Consider the following 7,028-nt stretch of genomic DNA (forward strand, 5'->3'; position numbering starts at 1 on the left):
GGTCCAAGCTCTAAACAAAACGCTGTATGTTTATCAAGACCTGTGACATATATGACCCTCCAATGAAACGGAAAACAATGCAGTCTTTTTTTTTTTTTGTGGTACGCGGGCCTCTCACTGTTGTGGCCTCTCCCGTTGCGGAGCACAGGCTCCGGACGCGCAGGCTCAGTGGCCATGGCTCACGGGCCCAGCCGCTCCGCGGCATGTGGGATCTTCCCGGACCGGAGCAGGAACCGGTGTCCCCTGCATTGGCAGGCAGACTCTCAACCACTGCGCCACCAGGGAAGCCCAACAATGCAGTCTTTTGGGGGAGGTTTTTGGATTTTTTTAATGAAAATAATTTTTTTTATTGAACTATAGTTGATTTATAATGTTGCGTTAGTTTCAGGTGTACAGCAAAGTGATTCTGTCATACGTATATATATATTTTTTTCATATTCTTTTCCATTATAGGTTATCACAAGATATTGAATATAGTGTCCTGTACTATACAGTAGGTCCTTGTTGTTCATCTATTTTACATATAGTAGTTTGTATCTGTTAATCCCAAACTCCTAATTTACTCCCCCCACCTTCCCCTTTGGTAACCACAAGTTTGTTTTCTATGTCAGTGAGTCTTTCTGTTTGTACATAAGTTCACTTGCATTATTTTTAGATTCCACATATAAGTGATATCATAGGATATCTGTCTTTCTCCGTCTGACTGACTTCACTTAGTGTGATCATCTCCAGGTCCATCCATGTTGCTGCAAATGGCTTTATTCGATTCTTTTTTACAGCTGAGTAATATTCTATTGTGTGCATATACCACTTTGTAAGACAATCGTCCGCTGACAGGCACTTAGGTAGCTTCCTTGTCTTGGCTATTATAAATAGTGCTGCTATGAACATTGGGGTGCATGTATCTTTCCAAATTAGATCTTTATCTTTTCTGGAATTATGCCCAGGAGTGGGATTGCTGGGTCCTACAGTAGCTCTATATATTTTTAGTTTTTTTGAGGAACCTCCATAGTGTTCTCCATAGTGGCAATGCAGTCTTTCTGGATTTGCTTTTCCAGTCACAGATGATAGCCACAGGGAGCTGAGACCCAAATCACACGTCTAGTATTCTCAACTTGAATATCTATCGAGACGAGAGGATTTTGAATAAGAAAGCAAACACCTAGGCACCTACCATGTGGAGATCAGGGGTTTCACTATTTGCCTTCTACTCCTTCCTCCCTTCTATGTACAGAAAGAAATCATGTAACTATTTCGGATCATAAGTATGTGCTATTTTATTTGCGTTCTGCTCACTTAACACTGTTTCTTATGATTCGTTCAAATTATTGTGTCACGAGGATGTATCGAGAGCTTTAAAAACACCTGCAGCAAGCACGTGACGACGCTGAAGAAATTCCATTTGCATCAGGAAAAACACGTGGATGGCAGCAGAAATTTCTACTAAAACTGGAAAACGAAGGGGGGCTTAGCCAGCTCAATGAGAAATAAGCATCCCATCTGGTAATTGCCATGGAAGGGGGGAGATCTTCTCTAGGAAAAGATGATGTTATGTAACCTGCTTTTTAGGTGTCTATATGGCAGGGATCTGACCTATAAAAGTCTACTGTTTTGTGCTTTATCTTGGAAATTTCTAGAAGAGCGTAGTTGGAATTCTCTAGCTGTGCCATTTACTGGGGATTTCTGACAACAAACAACACGATTTTTTCCCTGCAGGATTCAGTAGGTGCATTGGACTCGCCTTCTTTCTGGTTCTCTAAAAACCTATCCAGGAGCAAAGGTTCCTAGGAAAGTGATTTGTTAGGAAGGGTTCCCAGGAAAAACAAGGAGAAAAGAAAGGAGATTGCTGGGCTCACATGGTAAGGCTATGTTTACCTTACAGAGGAGCCGTTGAACAGTTTTCCACAACAGCTCTACTGTTTTCCGCTCCCACCGGCAGTGTCTGAGGGTTTCCATTTCTCCATAGTCTTGCCAGCACCTGTACTGTTCTTTTTCCTTTTCTTTTCCTTTTTTTTTGTTTAAATTGAGGTAGAGTTAATTTACCATGTGGTATTAGTTTCAAGTACACAGCAGAGTGATTCAGTTATACATATATTCTTTTCAGATTCTTTTCCATTGTAGGTTATTACAATACGGTTGTATATACTGAATATCGTTCCCTGTGCTCTACAGTAGGTCCTTGCGGTTTATCTATTTTATATATAGTAGTGTATATCTGTTAATCCCAACCTCCTAATTTATGTCTCCCCCTCTTTTCTTTTCTATTCTCCACTCCTTTCCTTCTTTTCTTCTCTCTCTCACTCTTTCTTTCTTCTTTGAGGCTACGGGTGGGAAGCGGTATGGATGGACCTTAAAATCACTATGGCACGAGAAAGAAGCCCTAAAAAGGTCACATATTGTTTGCTGCCATTCATATGAAGTGTCCAGAAGAAGTAAATCCATGGAGATGGAAAGCAGATTGGTGGTTACAAGGTGGTGAGGGATGGGAATGGGAAGTGACTGCTAGCGGTACAGGATCTCCTTTGGGGTTGAAAATATCTGGAAGCATATAGAGGTGGTAGCACACAGCATAGCAAATACACTAAATGGCACTGAATTGTCTATTTTAAAATGGGTACAATGGTAAAATTTATGTTACGTGTATTTTATCACAATGAGAGAGAGACTAAAAAAAAAAAACTATAACAGCTCTTCCAGTCTACCTCACATGTAGCCAGAACAGACTTCCATGGTGTATTAAAGCTTCCCGAGGCTACTTTTTAAAAAGTTACAATGCTGTTGACCTAACACAATAGGAATATATCTTCTTACAGTTCTGGAATCAAGGTGTGGGCAGGGCTGAGCACCCTACAGAGGCTCCAGGGAAGGCTCCTTCCCGCCTCTTCCAGCTTCTGGGGGCTCCAGGTGTCCCTGGGCTCGTGGCCGCATCCCTCCCATCTCTGCCTCTGTCTTCCCAGGGCTTCTCCTCTGTGTCTGGGTCTCTCCTCTTCTGTCTCTTACAAGGACCCTGTCACTGGATGCAGGGCCACCCTCATCCAGGAGGACCTCATCTCAGACCCTTCACTTCATAACATCTCCAAAACCCTGTTTCCAAATAAGGTCCTGTTCTGAGGTCAAGGTGTCCCAGGGCCGCGCTCCCTCCAGAGGCTCCAGGGGAGGGTCCTTCCCGCCTCTTCCAGCTTCCGGGGGCTCCAGGCATCCCTGGGCTAGTGGCCGCATCCCTCCCATCTTCAAATCTGCAGAACCTTCAAATGTCTCTCTGTACTGTCATCACTTCTCCTTTTCCCCTGTGTGAGTGCAAATCTCTTTTTGCCTCCGTCTCATAAGGACCCCTGCAGTGACATTGGGCCCCCCTGGATATTAGAGAATCGCTTTCCCATCTCAAGGGCCTTGGTCACATTGGCAGAGTCCTTTTTGCAGAATAAGGGACTATGAAGAAATTCTGGGGATTTGGACCTGCTATCATTGCGAGGGCCTTTTTAAAGTCTATGACACCCATGCTGAGTTGTCTCTTTCTGTACCAAGTATGAAACACAAATTTTTCAACTGCATGTGTCACTGGTGGTTTTCAGCTACATGATATGACCAATATAGGGGGTTAATATTCAAAATACATAAACAGCTCATACAACTCAACATCAAAAACAAACAAACAACCAAACGACCTGATTAAAAAACAGGCAGACGGGGGCTTCCCTGGTGGCGCAGTGGTTGAGAATCTGTCTGCCAATGCAGGGGACACAGGTTCGCACCCTGGTCTGGGAGGGTCCCACATGCCGCGGAGCAACTGGGCCCGTGAGCCACAACTACTGAGCCTGCGCGTCTGGAGCCTGTGCTCCACAACAAGAGAGGCCGCGATAGTGAGAGGTCCGCACACCGCGATGAAGAGTGGCCCCCGCTTGCCACAACTAGAGAAAGCCCTCGCACAGAAACGAAGACCCAACACAGCCCAAAATAAATAAATTAATTAATTAAAAAAAAAAAAAAACGGGCAGAGGACCTGAACAGACATTTTTCCAAAGAAGACATACAGATGGCCAACAGACACAGGAAAAGACGCTCAGCACCTGCTAACCATCACTGGAGATGCAAATCAAAAGCACAGTGAGGTACCACCTCACACCAGTCAGAATGGCCATCATCAAAAGGTCTACAAACAGGGGCTTCCCTGGTGGCGCAGTGGTTGAGGGTCCGCCTGCCGATGCAGGGGACGTGGGTTCGTGCCCCGGTCCGGGAGGATCCCACATGCCGCGGAGCGGCTGGGCCCGTGAGCCATGGCCGCTGGGCCTGCGTGTCCGGAGCCTGCGCTCCGCAACGGGAGAGGCCGCAGCAGTGAGAGGCCCACGTACCACAAAAAAAAAAAAAAAAGGTCTACAAACAGTAAATGCTGGAGAGGGTGTGGAGAAAAGAAAACCCTCCTACACAGTCAGTGGGAATGTAAATTGATGCAGCCACTGTGGAAAACAGTATGGAGGTTCCTTAAAAAACTAAAAATAGAGCTACCCTAGGACCCAGCCATCCCACTACTGGACATATATACAGAAAAGATGAAAATTCTAATTAGAAAAGATACATGCACCCCAATCCTCATAGCAGCACTATTTACAATAGCCAAGAGGTGGAAACAACACAAGTATCCACTGACAGAGGAATGGATAAAGAAGATGTCATACATGTGTACAATGGAATATTACTCAGCCGTCAAAAAGAATGCATTCATGCCATTTGCAGCAACACGGATGCAACTAGAGATTGTCATACTAAATCAGACAGAGAAAGACAGATATCATATGATATCAGTTAATATGGGGAATCTAAAAAATACAACAAACTAGCGAATGTAACAAAAAAGCAGCAGACTCAGACACAGAGAACGAACTAGTGGCTTCTTGTAAGTTGGGGGTGGCAGGAGGGGCAAGATAGGGGGAGGGGATTAAGAGGTATAAACTAACATGTATAAAATAAATAAGCCACAGGATATACTGTACAGAACAGGGAATAGAGAAAGTATTTTATAATAACTATAAATGGAGTATAACTTTTAAAAATTGTGAATCACTATATGGTACACCTGTAACTTATATAATGTTGTAGATCAGCTCTACTTCAGTTAAAAATCAACCAAAACCAGAGAGTGACCAGCTAGCCGGTAAAACTCTTCCAAAGCCAAATCATCAGCAAGAAGAAACCTTTTGTTTTGCAGTCTCCCCGCACCTTCCAAGAATGTAAAAGAAGCTGGTTGATAAGCTCAGATGTGAAATTAGATTCCTGATTTGTCTGCTCGCAATACCCACATGTAGCTTATGGTTTGCAGTTCCTGGGTCTTCTGTGAACAGGAGACTGGATCGCGCTGCCTTTATAACGACGTGCTGAGATTCATTATCTTGTACCAGAGATTAACAAATTGAATGTCAATGATTTCAGTCAACCCGAATGTACTTGACTGGGCTGAGTTCCATCATTTAATTGTGAGTAGCAGGAAGTGCAGCATTTTCGCTTTATATTTTTCCAAAGTCCCTTCGAGGGAGAATCATACATTTCAGTTTGTTCCAGAAAAAAAGAAACGATGCCCGGAAGGGATACTTCATCATACCTCTGCCTGTGAGAGAAATTCCATTGGAATTTTTTTCCCTCACCCGTTGAAAAGAGCTATAACTTTTACTGCAAACCCTTTATGAAGAAAGGGTTTAACCTTGATCTTTATATCCAAGGTTAAGTACGACAAGAAGGGTTTTTAAAAATTTTCTGAATTCCTCTCGCTAACGATTGATCAAATTGCATTTCTCCTCCATCAGGATCGCTCTGAAATCCGTTGGGATTAAGTCAGTGAATAACTGTTATGCATCTGGGTGAGAAAGCCAAGGGGGTTTCCACAAATTCATTCCATTTTACTTCCCAGATACTTTCCTCTTCCTTTACTCTTTCCTTCCTCCAGGTATTTATTTGTCAAACATGTACTGAACACCTATTAAGTGAAAGGCCATGGAGCGATCAAGATATCAGAGCCATGCTGAAGCTTAGTGCAGAGAGGCAGACTTCTAAAAAAAGTACCAGGAAAGGAGACATGCTAATAGTAAATGAATGACAGGTGTGCCAATGTCCATCGCAGGCAATACTGGGAAAAACAGACGTCTGAAAATGACCCAAGCCCAGTCAATTTGCAATGAGGATGGTGAGTTTTAGGGGACCCTGGGGAAAACTCTGAAACGTGAGTTGTTGTTATTACTTGTACGACTTGGACCCCCACTTGAACGCAAACGATCAAGACCGTTGCTTTCTTCTGCCAGAGGCTCACGAAGGGTCAGAATGCGCTCATCCGTCTTTTTTCCTCCCTCCGGTATCTGGTGATTAAGTAGAGACAGTTCAAACATATTATTGTTGAAATTGAAGGTGAGCGCTTCCCTTTGGAAACCTGCTTTGCCATGATTTACACAGCGAGAGCACAGCCTGCAAGAACACGGTGCGACATTTGCAAACATCTGAGCACAGCAGAACGCTGACTCACTGAGTAGGGCATTTGAAGCAGGAATGACCCCTTTGGGGGACCTAGAAGAAAAATTCAGGATTTTACAGAGGAGTGTTTCCCTACGGGGGGCGGGGCGGGGGGGGGGAAGATTGCTAACCTTATCACGGGTATTATAATGTCTTACAGAGAGGTACAAATCAAATATCAACTTTTTATAGTTAAGTTTTAATTGAACAATGTTTTCCTGTCTGTCCAGTACCCACCGATGGGATAGGATGTTGGATGGACACCAGTCTTTCTTGTAACAGATGTATGGGTTTAACCTACATAATACGCTTTATAAGGGACTAAACCACTTCTTGTTCATATTTGATAAACCCTGTTTGTTGGATGTATAAGGTGCTGGATAAGTATTTACTGGAGACTGTGTAAATCCCAGCCTCCGTTATGCTTGACGTAGTCATTTCACGTGTCAGTAGTACTTTACAGCACGTTACAGACTTAAAGGTACTTTCACCGTTTATTATTTCATTTAATCTGCCCTTAAACTCCTTTGCACTGG

Source organism: Phocoena phocoena, chromosome X (genome assembly GCF_963924675.1).
Source record: "Phocoena phocoena chromosome X, mPhoPho1.1, whole genome shotgun sequence".
In the NCBI taxonomy this organism is placed as follows: Eukaryota; Metazoa; Chordata; class Mammalia; order Artiodactyla; family Phocoenidae; genus Phocoena; species Phocoena phocoena.